The following is a 9639-nucleotide window of genomic DNA, read 5'->3' as shown; positions in this document are numbered from 1 at the left end:
CAAACATCTCAATAGCAAGAAAACAAATAATTGTGCTTTTTAAAAATGGGCAAAAGACCTGAATAGACATTTCTCAAAGATACGTGCGTGGCCAACAGGTATATGAAAAAATGCTGAATATTACAAATCATCAGGGAAATGCAAGTTAGAACCAGAAGGAGGTATCACCTCGTACCTGGCATATGTATTTCTTTCTAAAGATTTGTTTTTGTCGGCAAGATTCTTTTTTGATTATTTTGTTTGCTTATTTGTTCGATGATATATTTTTCTTTCTTCCCTATACGCACATTTATTGAATTGCAGCAAACTAAGAAGTGCACAGATCATGAAGGTCTAGCTCTACATATTTTTCCAAGGTGAACCACCATACAGATTAACTCTTAACAGAATTATCAGCACCCCAAAGCCGCCTTGTATCTTCTCCCATTCACAATCCTTTCCTCCCATCTTGCCAAATTAATTTTTTTAAGCCTTTTTATAAGTGAAATCGTCCTATGTATGCTATTTTGTTCAATATTATGTTAGTGAAATATATTGGTGGTATTGTTTGTAGTAGTGTTTCATGTATTTCAGTTTCTACATAGAATTCCCATTGTGTGTAAATACTAGGGGATGGTTAATATTTTTAAGTTCTTGAAATTTTTATTGAGATAATTGTAGATACACATGTAGTAGGTAGTACAAAACAATACAACGAGATCACATGTATTCTTTACCTGGTTTCCCCCAGTGGTAACATTTTGCAAAACTATAACAACCAGGACATTGACATTGATACAATCTACCCGCCTTGTTAAAACTTTCCGTTTTATTTTTTTATTTGTATGTACATGTGTGCACATAGCTCTCTATAACTATGTCACATGTCTTAGCTCCTGAATCCACCACTATAGTCAACCCAGGGCAGCTCCATCCCCTCAGAATTCTCTGGTGCTGTGCCTTTAAAATCACACTGACCCCTTTGCGATGCCCCCTCCACTGTCCCTGATCTCTAGCAAATACTAATGTTTCCATCTCTAGATTTTTCATTTAAAAATGTCATACAAATGAAATCATAGTGTTTAACATTTTGGGATTCGACTTTTTTCACTTGGCTTAATTCGCTGGAGATTTACCCCAGTTCTTGTTTATACCAATAGTTTGTTCCTTTTTATTGCTGGGTAAATATGTCATGTTGTGGCTATACCACAGCTTGCTTAAGCATTTACCCGATTAAGAATATTTGGGCTGATACTATTTTTTGGCAGATGACACCTAAAGCTGCTATGGACACGTCTGTGCAGGTTTTTGTGTGAACGTAAATCATTTATCTGAGATAAAAGCCCAGGAGTGCAATGGCTGCATTGTATAAATCACATGCTTAGTTTTTAAAGAGTCTACCAAATTAATCCCCAGGCTGGTTGTACCATTTTATATTCCCACTAGCAATGTGTGAGCACCCCAGATTCTCTGTATTCTCAACAGGCATTTGGTGTTGTCAGCATTTTTTCTTACGTTTCTCTAATAGCTATGTGCATTTAACTGATCGCTAATGATTTAAAACATTGTCTCACATGTTTATTTTCTATCTATACCTCCTTTTTAATAAGAGGTTCCTTTTTTCTTCCTTTTAAATATCAAGAGCTCTTTTTACATATTGTAGCATAGATCCTAGTCCTTTGTCAGAAATTGGCATTTTTTATTTAAATATGGTCAATTTTGGTAAGGGTCCCACATGCACGTACAACAAATTATATTCTGTAAGTATTGGTTGTAGGGCTTTTTGTATGTCAAGTTTGTAATCAAGTTGTTCAGATTGACATTTCTATTGATGGTTTTGTCTGACTGGAGCATCAGTTTTAGAGAGGTAAGTTAAAATCTTTGTAATAACTTTTGCCAAGCCATGGGCCCTGGCACAAGGCTGCGTCTCCTAGAAGGAAGGAACTAGTTCCTTAGAAGCCATGAGCTCAGCGTGCCACTGCCACTGGGTCTGGTGCCTTTTTCTAATTCACCCTCCCAGAGGGACCCATTTCTTCAGTTTGCCTAAAGGCATGCTGATCTGACCGCAGCTCTGGAGCTACCCTACCCATTTTAGGGCATTTACACTTGCAACAGTATTTAAAATTTAAATACCCACATAAAGCTTTACAATTTAGATAAAAACCATGGACTCTTCCTGCAGATCCGTGGCTGTGCTAACAGACTGCATGAGGAACAAGATACTGGCCAAATTCTTCAGGGAACATCAGGAAACTCTGAAACACTCGCTGCCTCTGGGGTCCTCTCTCTCGAAACCAGTTCAGCGGATTCTCAAGTATCATCTCCTGCATGTAAGTTTCTGCCTGGCATGAGCACTTTCCAGGGGATGGGAGTTTTGTGTGTATATATTAAGTTTGGTGGAAAATACCGGAAAATGCTATGGACATATGGAAACATTTCCCACACTCATATTTCACAACTGACTAATCTGCGTTGAGGATTTGGAGATACTTATATTCTAGGCCCGTAGCCCCATTGACAACAGCCAAGAGAAGAGATTAATCTTAACTCCGATTCTGATGGGGCTTAGGAGTGCCTCGCCTGTGCAGTGACAGTTTCAGGCAGGGAGCTATCATGCAAATGAAATGCAGATTTTGTAATGTTTCCGTCAGCCCCCGATTCAGTAGGCAATTGGAAGGGAAAGCTATTTTTCATAGATTGGCTTTTGTATGGAGAGCAAAGAGAAGGGGCTTTTGAAAAGGGAGGGGACAGATGAGCAGCGTGGTAAGTGATCTCCAAGCTGGGCTTAGCATCACTTCAGGTTATCTCCTTTTATATTATTTTCCACTACTTTTGCAAAATTCAAGAAGGGTTTAGAAACAAAGATAGTCATAGCTCTTAAATTCTTTCTTTTCTTTTTTCTTTTTTTTTTTTTTTGAGACAGAGTCTGGCTCTGTTTCCCAGGCTGGCGTGCGGTGGTGTAATCACAGATGACTGCAACCTCTGCCTCCTGGGCTCAAGCAATCTTCCTACCTCAGCATGCTGAGTAGCTGAGACTCCAGGTGCGCACCACCATGCCTGGCTAATTTTTTTGTATTTTTGGTAGAGAGAGAGTTTCACCATGTTGCCCAGCCTGGTCTCGAACTCTTGAGCTCAAGCAATCCTCCTGCTTGAGCCTCCCAAAGTGCTGGGATTACAGACGTGAGCCACCACGCCCAGCCTCAAATTCTTCTTATCCTCCAAAAAAATTGATGCGAATGGGAAAAAAAAAGTATCGCAAGTAATTTTCATTCTGTAAGCAGGACTTGCTTGCTTCTGTAGCAGGAGAGAGACAGTACAGTGGACTGGTTAGGAACAGAGCTCTGGGAAAGACTGCCTGGGTCTAAATCTTAGAAGTTGCCCACATTCATTGTGGCTCACAGGCCCTTGATAAAAATAAGCTATTGTTTTTTATTATTTTTGTGATACATTAAAATCCCCTTTTTAAAGGAATTTTAATTCAGAGTTCCTCTCCATGTCAACAGGCCTGCAGTTTATAGGTATCTCTTTTTAAGTGATTCCAGGTTTCTAATTTGGATAATTATTCCAGATTTGTTTGGTTCATACATATTTCAAATTCCGAGAACTTTGTCCATCTTCACTAGCAATTTCTTAGCTTTGTCTGTTTGCCTGGGTAGCTCATCTTTGGAGAATCTTAGTTTCTATGAAGTCACATCAGGGATATTATTTTAATTTTTAAATTGATCCTTATGACCTCTTAGATTTAGTGGGATTTATTTGCTAAATCAGTGTCCAAATAACTCTTAAATAATATTTGTCTCAGGACACATCTCTGCTGAATTATGTTAATATAACGTCTAAGACTAATGTGTTCCAAAAATCTCTTTAATATGGTCTTCTAGACAGTAAGATGGTCTTCAGTCAAAATGAAAGTTTAAGATCTTAGTTAAGCATATGAGACAAGTCAAGATCCTTACAAAATTTAATAGGAAAAACAGCCTTTATTCTACGTATTAAGGGCTGGCAAGGAAGAAAAAACAGTGGTTGGATTAATCCAAAAGTAACTTCTGGTTGCTTTTGAAGTGTTTTCTGCTTTTGTAGTTGATTAGAGGGCTTTCTCTGTGTCATTCACATCATTTCTTTCTCTTTTTTTTTTTTTTTTTTGAGATGGAGTTTTGCTCTGTTGCCAGGTTAGAGTACAGTGGGGCAATCTCAGCTCACTGCAACCTCTGCCTCCCAGGTTCAAGCGATTCTCCTGCCTCTGCTTCCCGAGTAGGTGGGACTATAGGCGCGCACCACTACCCCCAGCTAATTTTTCGTATTTTTAGTAGAGACGGGGTTTCACCATGTTGGCCAGGATGGTGTCGATCTCTTGACCTCATGATCCGCCTGCCGCGGCCTCCCAAAATGCTGGGATTACAGGAGTGAGCCACCGCGCCTGGCCCATTCCCATCATTTCAAAGTTATGTAGCCATGTGTGAAAATCCCCACAGAAATATCCTCTGTACCTCCCAGTCTGTTTACTGATGAGAGTACAGCTGTCTCTCAGGCTAAAAGAAGAAATCCTTATGTTTTTAAATTTGCCATTTAGGACCTTGCTAACACCTGAGTCCAAGCATGGAAAGAAAATGTAAATTCTTTTACAGTTTCTAGCTAGATGAAATACTTCAGTACTCAGTAAAAGTAAACAAAGATTTACATCGTTACTATAAAATAATGAAACTAATCTTCAAGTTGTACCATAACATTTAACCTCCACCCGTTAGCTGATTATGTATGATAAATGTCACAAGAATGATGTAATTGATTACAATGTTTTCTTACTGTTTTAGGCACTAATATAGGATTACTGTTGTTGTTTTTAAAAAGGCAATAGTTTCAATTTAATAAGCACTTATTCCCCACTGAACTTTCTGCTGGGCATTGAGAAGATAAAGAATCAAAGGAACTATGTACAACAGTCTCTATCCTTAGACTCTTGAGGATCTAGGGACAAGTGTCTTATGTGCTCAAAAGAACTAGAACAAAGATCCTGTCCCCCTCTCATGTTCCTGGGATTGTGGGCCTCCACTGGTAAGATGATTGCTAATGTAACATACTTCTGACCGTCAGAGAATTGAGATCCTTCTCAACACTCTGAAGGATTGTCTTCAGTCAACTTCGTTTGGTCTTTAGTCAACTTCGTTTGGCCTTTAAAACCCTGACTACAGGAAACTGCTAAAATGTCTACTTGCTATAGAGATAATTTTGTAAAGATAGTTTTTGCTGTATTTTTGAGTCTTAAATATTAAGGTCCTGTATGAAATATTTTGTTTCCTAAATAAATAAGGGAAAAACTAAGTACGCATTTTATCTTGTGAAAGTGAGAACTATGTTACTGAGAACTGTATAACATTGGCCACCAGCAAGCTCAGAACTCTACAGCTGTAAGAGCAGTTCCTGTATCTGTTATAATAACTAAAGTATCGCTGTGCTACTCAGTGGGCTATATGCATGTTGTGTTTTATCCTGTTTATCCTGGTATTCTATTCCACTTTTATCTTTCCTATCATTGTTTTTTTTTTTCTTGTCTTAGCATTTGCAGGTATTTCTGGCCTCAAAATCCTAAAAGAATGATGGTAGTGTGTAAATATTTTATTTATTTATTTATTTATTTTTGAGGCAGAGTCTCACTCTGTCACCCAGGCTGGAGGGCAGCAGCCCAATCTCAGCTCACTGCAACCTCTGTCTCCCAGGTTCAAGTGATTCTCCTGTCTCAGCCTCCCAAGTAGCTGGGATTATAGGCATGCGCCACCACACCCGGCTAATTGTTGCATTTTTAGGAGAGACAGGGTTTCACCATGTTGCCCAGGCTGGTCTCGAACTCCGGACCTCAGGTGATCCACCCGCCTCGGCTTCCCAAAGTGCTGGGATTACAGGCATGAGCCACCACACCCAGCTGGTAGTGTGTAAATAAGCAAAAATATAAGGAACTAACCATAGAGGTGCCATTTGTTCCACTGTCTGTATGAAAATAAAATGGAAAAAAAACCTCATTCTTTTTTGTTTAAGGAAATAGAAAACCACCTTGATAAGGACACAGAAGGCTATGATGTGGTGCTTGATGCTGTAGACGCAATGCAGCGAGTCGCCTGGCACATCAGTGACAGGAAGCGGAAACATGAGCACGCAGTCCAGTTACAGGTGAGCCCGTGGGGTGTTGGTGCCCGGCAGGGTTGCAGGTGTACTGACTACTGTTTTCCCAATAAAATATTAAGGCTGCTCAAGTACTGCACTACACTCAGGGTCTTCAGTGTAGTTCTCCCTGAAAAAAGTTCAGGACATCAGTAATCCCGATCATTGTCTAGTATGGCTTTTTAAGAGAAAGTAACGTTATAACTTTTTTTTTTTTTAAGATGGAGTTTCGCTCTTGTTGCCCAGGCTGGAGTGCAATGGCACGATCTCAGCTCACCACAACCTCCGCCTCCAGGGTTCAAACAATTACTCTGCCTCAGCCTTCTGAGTAGCTGGGATTATAGGCATGTGCCATCATACCTGGCTAATTTTGTATTTTTAGTAGAGACAGGGTTTCTCCATGTTGGTCAGGCTGGTCTTGAACTCCTGACCTCAGGTGATCCGCCGGCCTTGGCCTCCCAAAGTGCTGGGATTACAGGTGTGAGCCACCGCGCCCGGCTGACATTATGACTTTTAAGCTAATTGTTTGCTTATAGTCCCTTTGATGGTCTAAGTTAAAATTTTGAGTCTCCTACTTCTATTAATTGCGAATTTAGTAATTCTTGTTGAAAGCAACTTTCCCTAAACTATGTAAAGACTTTTTAAGCCTTTATTCCTCTGCCACCAGTTTCTGCAAAATCATGAGGTGATGTGTGGGTGGTCATAGGCAGAGGACGCAGAATAAGAGTAAGGAGAGCCAAGGCTGAACCAGCTCCTTTACAGTCACTTGGGACGTGACCCGCCAGCATGTCATTATGTCATTTCAGTTTCCTTTTTTTTTTTTTTTTTGGAGACCAAGTTTCACTCTTGTCGCCCAGGCTAGAATGCAGTGGCACAGTCTCAGCTCACTGCAACCTTCAGCTCCCAGGTTCAAGTGAACCTCCTGCCTGAGCCTCCTTAGTAGTTGGGATTACAGGGGCGTACCACCACGCCTAGCTAATTTTGTATTTTTAGTAGAGATGGGGTTTCACTAGGTTGGCCAGGCTTGTGTTGAACTCCTAACCTCTGGTGATCCACCTGCCTCAGCCTCCCAAAGTGCTGGGATTACAGGTGTGAGCCACTGCACCTGACAGTTGCCTCATTTTTAAAATAAGAGAAGTTTGCTAAAGGCCTATCCAGCAAACATTTTGAGCCCTAAATCTTAAGGAACTTTTACAGATGTTGAGCCAGTGATCATGCCCTGGGCACCTCAATAGCTGTGCTATTAAAAATAAGAGGCTGCATGGGCCCAGAGGCTAGTTCCAGGCTCCTGGTTGTCCCTAGAGTGAGACAGAAAAGCCCAAAGTGACTCCATGCTATACAGAGTGGCCTTGCCTAACTCGGGAAAAAAGATACCTTATTTGGCTTGTAAGTCAGAACAAACTGTAGGTTTTAGGTATAGGCAGCCAGAGTGTGGTGTGATGCCACTGACTATCAAAAATCAGAGGAAGATGACATTCTAATCTTCCAGGCTGCTTTTTTTTTTTTTTTTTTTTGCAACAGCAACAAAAGTTTAATGCTTTATCATACAAGTGTTTTGCAGACATAATGTCGGAATCTATTGAATACAGTCATCCCCCCCATCTGCAGTTTCAGTTTCTGCAGTTTCATTTGCCCATGGTCAACCATGGTTAGAAAATTTTAAATGAGGGCTGGGAGTGATGGCTCATGCCTGTAATCCCTGTACTTTGGGAGGCCAAGGCAGGCGGATCACTTGCCCACTAAGAGTCAAGGCCGAGTCGGGTTGAAGGAGAGCATGGTACTGTGAGTTCTGAGACAGACAGGGAGAGGAACCCGTGAGATGGGAGTGAGAGAGAGGAGCCCTCTGCTCTCACTGGCACCTGTGCCGCTGGGCAGGGTCAGCCACGGGTGGAAATTCAGGTCTTGGAAGCTAAGGATCAGGAGACTCTTACTACAGGCAGTAATTGAAGCCGTAAGGTTTAACAAGATGACCCACAAAAATGTGCAAAGGAAAGACGAACCCTTAGGAATCCCAACATCTAAGTTATCAGCAAGCGGGTGGGGGGATTTGGAGAACAGCCAAAGAAAGATTGAAAGAGTAGCAGAGGAGGCGCTGCACTAACAAGGAAAAAGCACATCTCAGAGACGGGGGAGACACAGTCTCAAAGGCTGCCGAGGTCAAGGAGATTTAAACAGAAAAGCAGATTTCATATTTGGCAACTAAGAAAAGGGAGAGATCACAGTGGGTTGAAGAAAAAGGGGGACTAAGAAAACAGAATGGGTATAGACTTTTTTATATATAAAGTTCACAAAAGGAAGAAAAAATGATAGTTTGGAGAGAGAGGCAAGAGCAAAGCAAGACTTCTTGTCTGGGTCGAATGCCGAGTCCATGAGCAGATGGCAGGGCAGGAGAAGGAAGGTGGGAGAGGAGACAGTGGCTCACTTCCTGTTGGAACCGGGCCTGGGGAGGTGGGAGGGAAGAGGATGGGACACACAGGAATAGGGGCTCATCTTGGAAAGGGCTGGAAGCATCTCTCTGAGCCAAGGGTGAAAAAGATGAAAGACAGAGGAACTTTGAGGTGGACTTGGGGGAAGACAAGGGTTTGATTTCACTCATGCAGGTGATAGTCATCTGCTGAGTGAGTGAAGCAGAGATCGGGGGTGTCTGAGGGAAATTGGAAAGGATCAGAAGAACACTTGCTAAGGAAAATGGACCAGGCCAGGCGCAGTGGCTCACACCTGTAATCCCAGCACTTTGGGAGGCCGAGGCGGGCAGATCACAAGGTCAGGAGATGGCTTCTTTCACTCGGCAATACGCATTTAAAGGTTCCTGTGTGTCTTCTGCAGCTTGATAGAATAATATTCCATTGCCTGGATATACCACAGTTTATTTTTCCATTCACTTCCTGAAGGACATTTTTAGTGATCATGAATAAGGCTCCTGTAACATTGATGGGAAGAAGGTTTTTGTGTGCATGTAAGTTTTCAAATCCTTTAAGTAAATACCAGGGAATGTAATTGATGGGTTGTGTGGTAAGAGTATGTTTAGTTTTATAAGAAACTGCCAAAGTGACTCCCAAAGTAGCTGTACTATTCTGCATTCTCACCGGCAATGAATAAAAGTTCCTGTTTCTCCTCACACTTGCCAACATTTGGTATTATCAGACTTTTGGATATTGGCCATTATAATAGTCATGTAATAATATCTCACTGTTGCTGTGACTTGCGGTTCCCTAATGATATATGACTAGTAACCTTTCAATATCCATATTTGTCAGCTGTATTTAGACCTTTGGCCTATTTTTTAAATGAGTTGTTTTCTTTCTTATTTTTGAGTTCTTTGTATACTTTAAATACCACTAATTTATCCGATACGTGTTTTGAAAAGATTTTCTCCCAACCTGTGGCTTTTCTTTTCATTCCAAGCACAGTTTGAATAACAAAAGTCTTTAACGATGCTCAATTTCCCAATTTTTTCTTTGTCTAACCCAATCAGAAAGCTTTTTATCATTTCATATGACTTAATAT

The 9639-nt window shown here is 41.1% G+C and overlaps 1 protein-coding gene across 1 annotated transcript in view; it reads left to right on the top strand.

Annotated features, from left to right (window-relative positions):
• The first annotated feature begins 2898 nt into the window (after positions 1–2898).
• The window catches only part of LOC129462644 (EF-hand domain-containing family member C2-like), a 154248-nt gene continuing 147507 nt past the window's right edge, over positions 2899–9639 (top strand). Inside the window, exons 1-2 of the mRNA XM_055242783.2 lie at positions 2899–3020; positions 6010–6141. The gene's annotated coding sequence lies outside the window, so the exon portion shown is untranslated. The remainder of the gene's footprint in view (positions 3021–6009; positions 6142–9639) is intronic.

Source organism: Symphalangus syndactylus, chromosome 14, assembly GCF_028878055.3.
Source record: "Symphalangus syndactylus isolate Jambi chromosome 14, NHGRI_mSymSyn1-v2.1_pri, whole genome shotgun sequence".
In the NCBI taxonomy this organism is placed as follows: Eukaryota; Metazoa; Chordata; class Mammalia; order Primates; family Hylobatidae; genus Symphalangus; species Symphalangus syndactylus.
The sequence above is the reverse complement of the archived record's forward strand: the minus strand, read 5'-3'. Positions and strand labels throughout refer to the sequence as shown.